The sequence below is a fragment of the Ailuropoda melanoleuca genome, chromosome 6 (assembly GCF_002007445.2).
Source record: "Ailuropoda melanoleuca isolate Jingjing chromosome 6, ASM200744v2, whole genome shotgun sequence".
Taxonomy (NCBI): Eukaryota; Metazoa; Chordata; class Mammalia; order Carnivora; family Ursidae; genus Ailuropoda; species Ailuropoda melanoleuca.
The window spans coordinates 91,180,948-91,195,643 of NC_048223.1; the positions used below are offsets into that span (position 1 = coordinate 91,180,948).

General features: G+C 46.4%; 1 pseudogene; it reads right to left on the reverse strand.

The window, feature by feature from the left end:
* Positions 1-8,513: 8,513 nt before the first annotated feature.
* LOC109491288 lies at positions 8,514-11,191 on the reverse strand (annotated as a pseudogene).
* Between the last annotated feature and the right edge of the window lie 3,505 nt (positions 11,192-14,696).

Consider the following 14,696-nt stretch of genomic DNA (forward strand, 5'->3'; position numbering starts at 1 on the left):
CAGGACGGCTTCCTGTTGCCTCTTCTCCACGTTCCAACAGGTCAGGGTCTTCTCTGCTCCACTTCACTAGAAATAAGTGAGGCCTCATCTGCTGAGCTGGGCCATGTTGATGCTTTGCCTTCTTGTGTGTTCTCCCATCTCAGGCAACATGCCTGGACCCACCCTGGCACTCTTCGGTAGGAGGGCCTTCCAGTGCCTTTGGGCAGCCCAGCAGCAGGAGTGAAATTGGCGTTAACTGCAGCAAAGAAATGAACAGCGATTAACATGTAATCTTTTTCATCCAGAAGTTAATGGTGTAAATATCAGTGAATGTTTTGGAGTTCGGGTGGTTGGTAACTTCAGTGGGAGCCAAGGTCACCAACCATTGCTAAAAAGGTCATCTTGGCTTACATTAAAGGTGAAACGGAGTGTGGATCTGCGGAGCTGGTTCTGCGGTCCTCTGTGCTGGCTGCTTTGTCTGGAACTTCCTATTTTAACTGTCAGTGCATTATAGAAAGAACCTGGAAAGTGAATATAGGAGATAGTGATTAACATCCTGAGGAACCTAGAAACCCTGCTGTATGGAGGAGGCAAGTGGAAGAAAGATCTAATCCCAAAGAACTGCTTATGGGGGAAAAAAAAAGAGGAAGAAGGCTCTGGTGAAAAAAGACTGCTGTCTCCAGATGTTGAAAGAAGTACAATGTAGTAGAGAAAACAAACGGATCCTGTGTAATCACCATAGGGTAGAACTTTGATCTGGAGGTGGAAGTTGCAGGGGACAGATTGCATTTCATTCTATTTTCACAACCTCGAGGCAGCCGCCTGGGCAGGAGATCACCATGTCACCTGGAATGTCCAAGCCAAGGCTGGCACCCCTTCTCTGGGGCCTGGGTGGGGGAGCACTGGCTCTCTTGCTTCTGAGCCCGAGTGCTCCTATGGCTGTTGGAGCAAAGACGATAGCATCTCTCCTGCGGCTCACGAGGCACGGAGGAGAGCAGCAGGACCTCACTGTGCTCGCGGAGGACTCAGGGCCCGACTGAGGGCTGCAGGGGATGTTTTCTCAGCTTTAAGTCTCGAGCTGATGAACTGGGCCCGGAGTTTCACCTGCCACCCCTCCCGCACTCCTAACATCTGAAGGGAAAGCTCCAACCCCGACTCAGACAGCCCCATCTGTGCCTTAAAGACAAGGCCGAGGGTGACCCACGTTGGCCGGGGGATGAAAGGCAGGGGCTGGAGCTCTGGGTCGGGGTTGGGCTGTAGACATGCTGCGTGGGGCTTTCTCTTTTCCTGGTGTTCTTTCCCGCTCCATGGGAAGCAGCTCCAGTGTTTAGCCAAGTCTGGGGGAATCATTTGCCCTGCCCCTGTCCAATGGGCTTGAGTCTTCACTGATGGGAAGCTCATCCGTCAGCTGGCAGACTAGCTTGATGGCACCGAGCAGGGCTTTGGAGGCTGACACTCACACCTCAACATCTTAAACACCCACGGCCTTCCCATGCAGGAATAAGAATCCTACCCCATGCCTTAACCTGCAGACTCTGCCTGTTACAGGAGAGGGAAAAGCAGAAGGAAAGGAAAACTGGTGTTGAATTTACTAAGAAAATCAAGTTCCAAGGGAATCCTGAAGTTGTTTCTCCTTCTTTCCAGTTAACCTACACCTTTATTTGGCTTACATTTTAAAACTTCTATTTTAGTATAATTTTATACTTAACAAAGAATGGCACAAAAGCATACAAAGAATTCTGTATACCCAAATTTCTCAGATGTGAGTGTCTTATGTAACATGAGTACAATGATCAAAATCAGGAGAGTAACTTGATGTGACACTAATCTAATCTATAGGCCTCATGCAGATTTCACCAGTTGTCCCACAGATACCCCTTTTCTGGCCCAGGTTCCAAACCAGCTTCATACGTTGGATTCAGATCTCATATCTTCTCAGTCTCCTTTAATCTGGAATAGTCTAACCTACCCCTTTGGCAAATTTAATTCTAGAGAAGGAGAATGTATCCATTAGAGAAATACTAGGTGTCTGCTTGCTCTGTGCTCTGCCCTCTCCAGCTCTGTGCTAGGGATGAGGGAATACCACCCGGAAACAGAAAGACACCATCCCTGCTATCTGAAGTCTCTCGGGCTAGTGTTGAACACAGACAAGAGAACCAGAAGTTTCCATGCAGGATGCCAATTACTGTAAGAAGGAATGAAGGGAGCATGCAGGTTGGGAGGGCAGACACCTAAACCAAATTGGGAAGATTTGGGAAAGGCTTCCTGGAAGGGATGATATTGGAGTTGAGGCCCATGGGATGAGTAGGAGTTCCTGAGGCTGGGAGAAGGATGTCACAGTGTGAGATCATATAGGCAGTGGCAATGGCATTGGTGAAATCAGGATGGCACAAGACATCCTCTCTGAGCACTGAGCTGAAATGCATTCTAGAGTCTGCACAGGACACATGAATTGGGAGAGGTGTGCATGGGGCTGGAGAGGCACGGAGTGGGCGAATGGCTTGGAAGTTGTATTAAGGGCTTCTTTTTGACCACAGAGCCAAGGTGAGACGTTGGAAGATAGAGTGTAGTGATCATATTTGTTTTTAAAAAGACTACAAGAGATGGTGTTGGCCTGAACCAAGATGGAGCAGTGAGTGTAGAGACAGGTGAACAAACCCAAGATCTGGGGGAAGCAGGACTAATTGGAGGTAGAGATTGGTTAGATGGAGAGATTGGTTGGAATGAGAAGTTGAGAGAGAAACAGTGGTCAAAGGTGAAGCCCAGGCTTCCAGCTTTGGCAATGAGTGGAAATTGGTGGCTTTTACCTTCTCTAAGGTAGACGACACAATGGGAAGAACAGTTTTGAGGATGTTTTTATGTTCGTGTTCAGGTAACTTGTGTGAAGTTAGAGTGTGACGCTGAGGCTCTCCTGACCCCCAGTCCAGACTGTTGACTTCATCGCATGCCTCCTAACTACGTCCAATCCAGCAAGCCACTGGGTATGACACACATACGGGCGCTCCTGAGAAGAAGGTTGTGTGCCCTGGCTTCTGCCCTTGGGGAGCCAATGGCCAGGGCGGCCCCGGCATTGAGCAGAGAGTGCAATAAAGGTGGTACAAGAAGGCCCAAGACTGGGCAATGATATCTCCTGCTCTCCCATCCAGCTGGGAGAGCAGGAGAGACTGAACACCTTCCATCCTGCTGAGGTGGGGTTAGGAGGGCGTTGTAGATAAAGGGAGTTGTCCCAACACTGCAGGGTGCTTTGCTGAGAGCAAAGGAGTAGAAAGCCAGGCCAGAACAGGCAACTGGCTGGGATATCAGGACTCAGGAAAATGACAGGGAGAAGTGGAGGGGAATCCTTTCCTCCAACCTGTCAGAGTAGGGCTGGGAAGGCCAAGGGAAGTAGTCAGCACAGAACGCTTTTTACATGGAAGCCACCACGAGAGTTCCTATTCTGCCATTTGCTGCTGAGGCAGGTAGGGCTCTATGAGGTTAATGACCTGCCCAAAGTCACATAGATAGTAAGTGTAGAGCCAGGACTTTGACAGGGCCCTGACTCTATAGCTCTTTCCTCTGCTCTATGCCTCCTGATATCAAGTGGAAACTCAGGCCCAGTCTAAGTAATTGGTAAAACTGTCTAGGTGCGGGCAGGTGGGAGATGCCTGGACGGAAGGAATAAAGAGAAAGTTTACAGTTGCCATCCCAAAGTAGTCACTGGCACCATGAAAAACCCTGAGCATCATCAGGAAGATCCTTCCCGAAGAGGGGAAAGAGTTTGAGAAGGCCTAATTCCCGGGAATGGGGTTGAGGGCATAGCAGGAAGGGTGGTCACACAGCATTGGGCCTCTGGCAAGCAGAACCCAGCAGAGGCTGGCCCAGTCTGGTGTGAGACTCAGTCCTGATGCTCCCTCCTCATCCTTGATTCAGGATCTGTTCTCGACCCACTGTAAAGCTAGTCCTGGGTAAAAGTTGATCTAGAAGCAGCAATGCACCAGCTCTGGCCCCAGCTCCAGGCGGTTTTGTTGATGTTTATAGAAGCTGTCTTCACCCCGGTTTGCAGACCCACTCCGTCCCGACAGGCGAGGCTGGAAGCACTTAAGAAGAAAAGGTCTCAGCTGGACTTTTCCTCTCCTTCCAGTGCTGGGAGAGAGGGAAGTCTGCTATCCCCAGCAGTCAGTCAGCCTCTTGGTGGTTCAGCTGGAGGGGGAAGTCCAAGGGAGAGGGGAACATGAGGGGGCACGCTTTGGCTTAACTAAATCTTGAGGGGCAGCACTACAAACAAGGGAGAAAACAGGACTGGACTGTGAGGAATGGACAAGGAATGACTTGACTGTTCCAGTTTCTCATCTGCCCGGACTGTAACTGAAGAGTTGGCTGCCGTCAGGTGGCCTTAACTGATATTCAAGGTCACTGTGTCCCTTCTCCCTGCCTGGGTAAAGCCACTGCCCACAGACTGGCACTAAGTCTGCCCTCATCTGATTGCAGACCTGAGAGGCAGGGATGTTGGCTAGCCTGGAAAGGGACATTCTCCTGGCTGGGTGCAGGGTTTCTCCAGCAATCAGGAAAACCTGGGACTCTAGCTCCAAGGAGTTTCTAGGCCATGTAGAAAGAGCACAGATAAGCAGATACAACTTGAAATGTATTTATGGACCAACTTAGTCCACCACAAATGGCTGGGCAGCCCCTCTAGAAAATGAGTCAGGGGTCCCCCATGCGGAATCTGGGGGTAGAAGTGAGCAATGTGAATATTTTTTTTCTGTGCTAAAATTTGCTTTATGCCTTGGGAAAAGAGCCTCAAGTTTCTTCGATCCCCTTCTATCATGCATCCTTGGCAGCTCTGGGAGATATTTTCCCTATTAAGCAAACCGACAGCTGCTGGTTTTGGCTACAGTTTGCTTTGCTCAGTTCTTGGGCGGAAAGAAGATGCTCAGCTGTCCTCAAGAGCTATCAGCAGAAATCAAAATAAGAAACACAAAACAGATGGGCCTAGAGAATGGAAACCCTGAAGGGCGCTGTGGGTTCCCATCCGCAGTAGAAAGCTGCCAATACCCAATGGTTACAGCATTCTCCTCCTACCCAGGCCTGGCCTCATGTGCTCAACTCCATACTGCACGGATGCGTGGTGTTCCTCAGAACTCCTCCCATCTGACCTTTCAGGATAGAGGACATAGGGACAGTGGCAGATTTTTGTGAGGGGACAGTGAGCAAGGCACTGGGAAATCTCCTGGATCATAACATATCACCCATCACAACACCAATTTTACTGTAAGTGTCAATTTCCCTCAGGTGTCAATTTCTCTGGGTTCTGATATGAACCAACCCAAACAGCGGTTAGCATCTGTATTATTATTTTCTATGAGCCAGGCATTAGTGTCCAAATTTGCAAGGTCACATTTAATCCTTGCCTTATTCTCGTGCTGTGCACATTTTACTGATTAGAAAGTTGAAGTACAGAGAAGCCAAATAATGTACTCACTCAAAGTCAGAGTTAGTGCTGGCATTTCTGGTTAGTCTGACCACCAAGAATACCCAAATACTTACATACCAGGATGGATTGCCTACCTGGGAAGACTGATGCCATTCATTCAATATGTGTAAGTAGACGCATAGCAGCACAAACACACAAACACAAACACGGAGCAAATGTTACTCAGCAGAAATATATGTCCATCTACTCCATAGTCGAGGCAATGAACACAAAGATGGCCACACAGTCAAGGCCACACAACCGAGGATCCCCAAACATCGGGGGGAAATCTACATCATTGGAAGGACATCGAATTACATCAAAATTACATTGAAATTACAAACTACGTGAAGAAGATGGAAGCAAAGTTTAGCGCATCAGGAAATTCTTTAGAATCAGTATAATTAATGTTAATATATGATAAAATGTTGCAGAAATGGATGAGAGTATTTTATGTATAAATTAAAACAAAAATCTTAAGAGTTCGGGAGGAAAAAAGTAGGAACAATGAAATTAACAATGGGTGTTAAAGAGCAGAGTCCACATAGCTACAATCTGAATTTGTAAGCAGGAAGATGACAACAAAGCAGTCTTCCAAAACGTAGCCCCCAAAGACAAAGAAACGGAAGGTATTCATAGAACATTAAGAAACAATAGGTTTAGCAAAGAGTTCCAAGTCCTATCTAACTGAGGTTGCCAAAGAAAAGAAAAATAAAAGAGAGGCTTGAAGGAAGGAAATAAATAACAGAAGACATTTTCAGAAAGGAAGACATGAGTCGGCAAATTGAAATAATCCACTGACTGTTAGGTAAGACAAATGTAACAGGTTCATGACATAAACATGCACTGTGGTGACATTTCAGAAAACCAACGATGACAAAAGTGTCCTAAAGGCCAGCAAAGCTAAATAAAAGAGAAGATAGTTTCTCTAGAAAGAGTATCAGATTGGAATCCAATTTCTCAAAAGCTCCGGATTTCTGAAAGCAATAGACCAATATTTTCAAAGTTGTTGGCATGTGATTTTGAATTAAGATTCCATTCCAAGAAAAAAAAAATTAAATACAAAGGTGAAAATAGTTTTTTCCTAAAGCTCTTTAAGGACTCAGACAGTTTACCAAACAGAAGCTCTATCAAATAGCTGGAGAATCTATTCAGCAAAATAAATAAAAATATTGATAATTAAATTGAGGAAAACTTGGGATATGGGCAGTAGCACTTAACCAAAGAAATACAGGAGTATTAAACATTAATATTATATTAGTCTTGATTTTTGAAGTAATTAATGATAATAAAAACACAAATCCATTATCCCTACATGATCTCAGAATAGTTGAGATCATGGAAGAAGAGAAAAGTTTTATGTGTTAGAACTTTCAGCAGCAACAGTGTTTTCCCAGGTTTTTGAACAAAGGCACTCACATTTTCATTTTGCACTTGGTGCCATCTCTGTCACCACACAGGAGACTGGAGATTTCTTTTGCTAAGGAAACTGGGACAAGGAGGCTGTATATTTGGAGACATCAGACACATAATAAAATTGGATGCCAAAAGGAGAATAAAGGAAGGTGTTAACAACTGATTTAGAAATATCCACAGACTCCCACTGCCAAGGTGGGAGATCATAGGGTCTTTCGCTGGAATAACTGAACCACTCAGGGAAGAAGACCTACACATCCTGACATGAGAAGGTCACTACTAATGTCATTGTCAATGGGCCGTCCCACCAACCTGTGCTGAAACTTTCCAATGCAGTAAGCTCTTCCATGCATGCTGTCGTCACCTCCAAGGGAGACCCAGTTTTCAGGGCTTAATGCCCTCGCTCCCATTTCCCCTCCTGCCTCTTGATTTGGGAATTATGTCCATTACATTTAATATAATAATTAATATACGTTATGTCTCAGGTCCTGTTTTCTTCACAACGTACTTTACAATGTACGACTGCTTCGCTGTCATTGGCTTATGAACGTTTTTCCATGCCTAGCTCCCTACTAGGCCACAAGCTCCCCGGGGACAGACAAGTCACCCCTGAGTTCACTGCCAGGTCTGCAGGTTCTCATACTGTGCTTTCCCCAGGTTGTCTCTCAGTAAATGGACTTGGGTGAACAATGCGAAAAGACTTTGTAAACTGTATGTTGATATGAACAAAAGGATAGCTTCTAATTACAGAATGTGTAGAAAGCAGATTCCAAGGAGGCCTGTGATTCCAGGGTGCCGACTCCAAGAGGGATGAGTGACAGATATGCCACCTGGGTCCCCATGCCCTCACCAGCGTCCCGGCAAACCTGAGGAGTCAGGCAGGATGGGTGACTGCATGGTTTCTCAGCCGGAGTGGAGCAGAAGCAAAGGCGGAAACAGCCTTGTCTTTCCCCCTCCCCCACCCAAGCACAAGTGGAACCCATGACGTTTGGCTTGATTTGTGGTTCTTATTCTCCCTACACCCCCGGGCTTTTCCTTTATCTCTGGGTCAGCCCTGACAACAGATGTCTTGGTCACACTCTTCATCGGGTTCTCCCAGAGAAAGGACCTGGTTGCAGGAACCAACCTTCAAACGGTTTTCTAGGAGCTGAGGGAAGGAAAAGCTTTTGCTGCATTTTCTCCGGCCGAGGAATGAGGGCAAGGCTGTGGGTCACAGAGCTGCAGCTGTGCGGAGAGGAATTCTGACTGTCTCTGACTCAGAGGATTCATGTACCTGCTCATCTTCACGCAGAAGCCGCCCCTTGCTTTCCACGTGGAGCCTGGGTCACCTCATCAGAAGCTCTGGGCAGGGAAACCCAGAACATTGCTTGCTCAGTGGGTTAATCTAAGAAGAGATACACAGGAAGAAAATGAAACCTTTTATTTCTAGCATTCCTTCTCAGGAAATGGCAAGAAATGTTGCCTTTAGAGCCTTTATTTCTTCCACGAGAATCACTTTTTCTATTTGGAAGAGATTCCCCCCGTCCAAGCAGCTCTTTCTCTAAGTAACCATTTTCCTCCCAACAACCTCAGTCTGGCCGTGTCCTGTGGTATCCACATACCTAGCTGCCTTGTCTCTGGTCACCATGGACGCTGCACTGAGGACGGCAGCAGGGACATGCTCCCCCCGTTACAGCACGCCTTCCATGTTTGAGATGGCATCCTGCTGCCCACAGGGGGAGGTAGCAGAGCTCTCCAGAAGGAGGCAGAGCACGGATCGTGGGTGCACCTAGGATCAGCTACGTAAAGAGAAATTCCGTGTCCTGCAACAACGCAAACAGCTCAAGTTTGTATTCAAGGTAAAAACTTGAGAACAGAGAAAAATCACAGGAGACCCACCACTTTCTGGGTGGATGGTGCCCTCCCCCACAGACTTCAGCCATTCTCCGCCCCTGCTGGAGGCTTCACAGAGCCCGGCTTCTGCTGGCCACCTGGGTCTAGACACGGATCCAGGGCCAGCTAGAGGAAAGGTGACTCCCCAGTCTTCCCCTGGAAGTGGTATCACAGGCAGGGAGGCGAACGGAGCTACAGCCCTCTGGTTTCTCAAAGCAGGTTCTCTGGGTCCCGTTCTGGCTGCATAGCATTCTCTATGCTCTACTGCTTTAATGAGATGACTTTTTTTTTTTTTAAGTTCCATTACCTGCTAGAAACTTACATGTATATTATCAATGTCCTTCCTGACAGACTCCACAGGAGATTTTTAATTTTATCTTGACTGTTTAGGCAAAGCTTAGCTTGTGGGAGGCAAGAAATACACATACAGAAATAAACGAGAGGCTCAGCACGCCAGAATTCCGTGTCCAGCTCCATCTCTGATCATTCCAGGCTACCAAAGAGATTGCCTACATTCCTTTTTGTGACGAGAAATGACATCCAGGCACATGTTCAGACTCTTTTGGGGGTCCTCATTGGAGAGAACAAAGCCTGAGTCTTGGTAAATGGGGACTTTAAAGGCTCTAGGAGGAAGTGGACTATAAAGCAATCCAGATTTTCAGAAAATTACTGTATTGACTTTCTCCTGAGCAAATTAGTAAGTTAATACAAATGCAAGAGAAAGAAATTAACATTCATTCTAAAGTTACAGAAATGAACTTTTTTTTTGGTTTTCTTTTTCTTTTTTTTTTTTTTTTAGAGAGAAAGAGTGCACAGATGCTTTTGAGAGGGGGAGGGGCAGAGGGAGAAGGAGAAAGAATCCTAAGGAGGCTCAGCACAGAGCCCAACTTGGGGCTCCACCTCAAGACCCTGAGATCATGACCTGAGCTGAAATCAAGGGTCAAACGCTTAACTGACTGAGCCACCCAGGCACTCCCAGAAATGAACGTTTGTATACCTTGCTTGTTTTGCACTGACTTCTTTTATCCAGCCTAACGGGTTGCATTGCCTTTATTCGTTTATATGGTAAGTGACACTGAATAACAATGATGTTTGACTTGCAGTCTGTGGAGCTTAGCTATTAAATTTGCATCTCTTTTCTACATGTATTGAAATTTAGGAAAAGCCAATTTAACAGACATTATTAACTAATTTCACATATATTCCAAAGCTTGGAATATGGTTGAGTTATAGATGAGCAGTAAACAACGTGGGTACGTGATGGGCAGGTGACATTCAAGTGTTCTGCAGGGTTTAAGACAGAAGATGTATTTCCACTGATTTATGCTAACAACTTGCTTTCTGTCAATCTTTAAAGTAGCCAATTTCAAATCTTCCTGCTCCTGGAGAAGAATGATATCTTTTAAAATTTCTCCAACTTAGAGTTTTTCTAGCTGTGCTTCTGTTGCTGATTGTTCTTTCAAGGTTCAATTGCTTTCAGGTCTTTGGTTCTTGAATTTTTCGTCTGTCTCCAGATGTGAATGGAGACGCACTCTTTCGGGGTGTGCTCTTTGGGCCAGGGTAGGTGCCAAATCTTGGTTCTTGTCCTTTCTTGCTTCCTGCTTTGGAACTTTCTCAGCCTCATGTTTCCTTTGATTTTTAAGAGCTGCTTTTGATAATGGCTTATCATTTCCTGGTTGTGATTTCTCATTCAGCAGTGGTGTCTCCTCGGAGAGCTTGGAATTGGTGATTGGTTTATTTCTTAAAACCGAGAGTCTATCAACCACTGCAAATTTAGATTCTTTGTCCGGTACTTCACTTTTAACTGCTTAGTCAGCTATAGTTTTTGCTGGAAAGAGCCTATCCAAAAACTGGCTGCCAGGATAGGGCTGGCCTAATGCCAAAGCTTGTACCCATTATTAACACCCAACCTGGGAGCGTGCGTGGCAGTTAAAATGTGCTCCCCATCTGGGCACCAAGCAAAATATATAGGATCAGAGGCTGCTGGGTTAGAAATAGGTTTGTATGTTTTAACATTCCATGATTGCATTTGTTCGCCAGGTTTTTAAACCCAGCTAGCCTTAATACATGGCCATGAGGACTAAATAAGTGAGGCATTAGAGCACCGGCTCCACAGTCAAACACAGGATCACATTTCAAGTTGCAAATCATTCCTTTGGCAGGCATAGAACCATAAATAGCATACAGCTCAGTAGAACTAGAATTCTAAATTTCACCATAAACGGGGCTATGTTTTGGTAATTGAATAAATTCTAGTGCTTCCTTCATTTGCTGCAAGGTAATGCAACAGTTGTTCTCTGTACTAGGAAGTTCCTTGCTGGTCAGATCCGTTCTAACTACTGCAACACAACAGTGCTTTTCATTCCTTTGTGTCCTAACCTTATCAATCCCAGAAGAATTGACCCTGGGGCCTTGGAACATCACCACTACCGAATCTGTTCCCTCATCTGCCAAGAAGGGCATGGACACCTCCATCTTCTCCTGGAAAAGTTATATTCATTTTTCAGTGCCCGTTCATGACATAACTCATCGTACTGCTGTGGAGTCTGGTATCTGACTAACACGGAAGAGATCAGTATGTGAGTCCCTTCAGGGCTGTGAACACACTGTGCCCTCTCCCACTTTCCACTGTTCCCTGGGCTGAAATGCTCATCGTGGCTCCTTACCTAACTACTGCCTTGTTAACCTTCAAGTTTTAGCGGAAATGCAATCCTTTCTAATTGGTCTCGCCCAGATAATGTCTACCTCCTTGCCCTTCTCTGTCATTACTTCCTTCCTGGTCGTTATCTTGCTCAGTTGTATGTTTGCTTGTCCATTGCCTGTCTTCCCCCAGCAAAAGGCAGGCTCCGTAAGGGAAGGGAGCTTGCTGGTCTTACTCATCCCTCATCCCCAGCCCCGGATACAGAACCTGGCACATCCTAAGTGTTCAATATATATTTGTGAAATGCATTCATTTTTGTCCCTTCCCTAGCCCTTAGTTCCCAACAGGCTCAGTAAATAGCTATGGATTGAAGAATAAATAAACAAATGCATATTTCTATTATTAATCCTGCTGCAAATGCCCTCTGAGCATGTGTTGTCGTCCCTGGGTAAGAGAACATGTTTTCCAGATCTTTCTTCTTGGTTCTGTGCATGTGGCAGCGTCGTTTAGAAACAGATTTCCTTTGATCACGGCCAGGACAAGAATTATTCATTTGCAGGTAGTCAAGACATCATGACTGTGGAATCCTGAAATCTTTCTCAGTTTGATTTTTTTTTTACTGGAAAAGAAGATGGGAGGCCCTGAATCACAGAGAAAGTTCTGATTTTTCCTTGTCTGTGGTTTAGACTGAAACAAAAGAATGCTCCCCTGACTTTCCAAAGCCCCTTCTCCCCACTGCTGGGCACCCGGCGCTGCCCATGGAAGGAGCCATCTGGGCATACTGGGAAAGGTCAGTCTTCATACTCCTGAGGCCAGGTGCTCCGTGCAATTAGGGAAACGAGGCTTCTCCATGGTTTCTCCATGGAAACCCTCTCTTCCCCAAGGGTCAGAGTCCTGGTTTGTGTCCTGCGGCTGCTTCACACATTCATGCTTTTAGCTCCTGTGGTGTAACTCATTGCGGGTTAAAACTTGGCACATTCAGTATCTCCATCTGAGTAATTCATTTGTTTTAAATTTGAAACCATCTGAAAAATACAACACTGTGTTAAAATGTGAGTGTGTGTGTGTGTGTGTGAGTGTGTGTGTGTGTGTGTGTGTGTGTGTTTGAAAGCGCATATGGGAAAATCCCTTTTCCTTGGCTATTTATAACCCTTCTCAGGCACTAAAAGCACAATGGCCATAACTCTCACCCATCCGAAAAAGTGCCGAGGACAGCACTTTCGTATTTTACGCGCCTCCCTGCTCTTAAGTGCTCACTGTTTGGATTTCTGATCTGATAACTTTATTTAAAAATTGAGTTTTACTGGAATTTTGCGCTTGTCAGAGCTCTTTCTTCTGGCCAGGTGCTTCACCTCCACGGCCGCTCCTCCTTCTCTGTAAACGCGGCCCGGGTCCCTGCAGGGCTGCAGCTCGGGTCCGGGTTGCTGATTGTCGTGTGACGGGGCCACTCATAGACAGTTCTCCAGGAGACCCCAACACCACAGAAGAAATGGGCCCTGCCAAGTCTTGCCCCTTCTGGCAGCTGGCTGCCTCTCCCACTCCAGCCCCTGCCGCTTGGCAGAACCGTGGTGCCCAGAGGGCGCTCTGCTGAATGAATGTTCCCAACTCCACCCTCTGCTCTCTCTGCCGAGTCCTTAAGATTCTCCAGTTATATCATGGACCGTCATGGGTATGAGTCTTTTTTTTTTCTTTCTTAAAGATTTTATTTATTTATTTTGAGAGAGAGAGAGAATCGCAAGCAGACCCCACGCTGAGCCCTGACATCATGACCTGTGAGCCGAAACCAAGAGTCAGTGGCTCAACCAACTGAGCCCCCCAGGTGCCCTGAGGGTATGAATCTTTGCATAAACGCCTTGGTCTTCCCATCTTGCTTTAAGAATGTGTATTTTCTAGTTTCACAATGGTGAGTGAGGCCCGTATGTTGACCTTTGAAGTGAGGAAATTGAGAAAAGTCTGTAAAGAGATTGGAGGACTGGAAATGGTGCCGCGAATAGTCCCGAGATACAAAGGCAGTTCTGGGTGACAGGAAGCTGATGGCATTGGAACCAGTCATTTCCGAATTTCCAGGCTTCGGCACTGGGGAAGAAGGACCACCCAGTTTAGAGTGGCAGGGCTGAGAGTGCTGGGGGCCTGCAGACAGAAGGGTTGGAAGGAAGGACCTTGGGGGCCCTGCTAATGCCCTGCTGACCTTCCCTTTGCTCAGCCCGGGAGCGCAGTAGGAAGACGTGCCCATAGGCTCTGACCCTGAGTGATCGGGGCCACAGGGGACCTCCGCAGACTCTGGACCATGCCGTAAACTAGGAAGTGCCAACCCAACAACCCAGCCGTGCAATGAGCTTGTAATTTTCCTAGAAGTTGAGGCAGGATGAGCTATAGGTCTATATCTTTGCAATGGGAAGGATGGTCAAATCTACCATGAGTTGGGAAAAAATGAGTCAAAATTATATGTATATAGTGGATATGTGTGCGGGTGTGTACACACACCCACACACATACACACTTTGAGGAATAATCACCCCCATACAAATACGGGGTTCAGGCTTTTAAATGGACATTTTCTTGCAGGTATTATCTTATTCCTTGTTCCATGTGACAGTCCAGTTCCTGGTTACTGAGGGGCTGGCTGATTCTAGTTGCCTAGTGGTCTGTGTTCCAGAAAACCAACCCCCAGTCTCCTGCCATACATTCTGTGCCCCCATTTCCCTTGCAGAGAGGTTCCATTTCTGCTCTGCAGCCAATCTGCTTGCTAGATTGAGTATAATCTCCTCAAAAATCAGTATATTCTTTGTGAGATATTTGTACTCCATTGAACACAGTTTGATATGAAAGCATTTGATTGACAATCGACTTTTAGGTAATGTATTGATTGTGTCAGTGGAGGCCTCTGGGATTTTCCTATTTCTTAGGGACCTGCAGAGAGACAGTTGGATTTTCTTTTCAGTTCAAAAGGGACCTGATCTTAGCTGCCATGTGCCTGATCTCTTTCTCTTGGCCTGTGCATAACCCCTGGACCGTACTGGTATATGGACTGGGAAGGCAGTCCAGCCTTTCTGGTTCTGGGCGGTAAGGGATACCAGTCCCTGCGCACTCAGTCAGAGGTTCTAAGAATACCCTGGGGAAACTGGTACCCGGTCAGCTGTTTGCCTGACTTGGCTGCAGTCCCAGATTGCCTTCGAGGTATTTAGAAAGTGCAGCATGAATGCCTCTGACATGGCCCCACATGTGGGAAAATAAAATGCGTCATTTCTCAGGGCAAGTTCTGAGTGTCACGCAAGTGGCCTCCACAAAAAGTAAACTCATGTGTCCTTAGAGCGTCTCCCACCCTTAGTAACTTTAGGA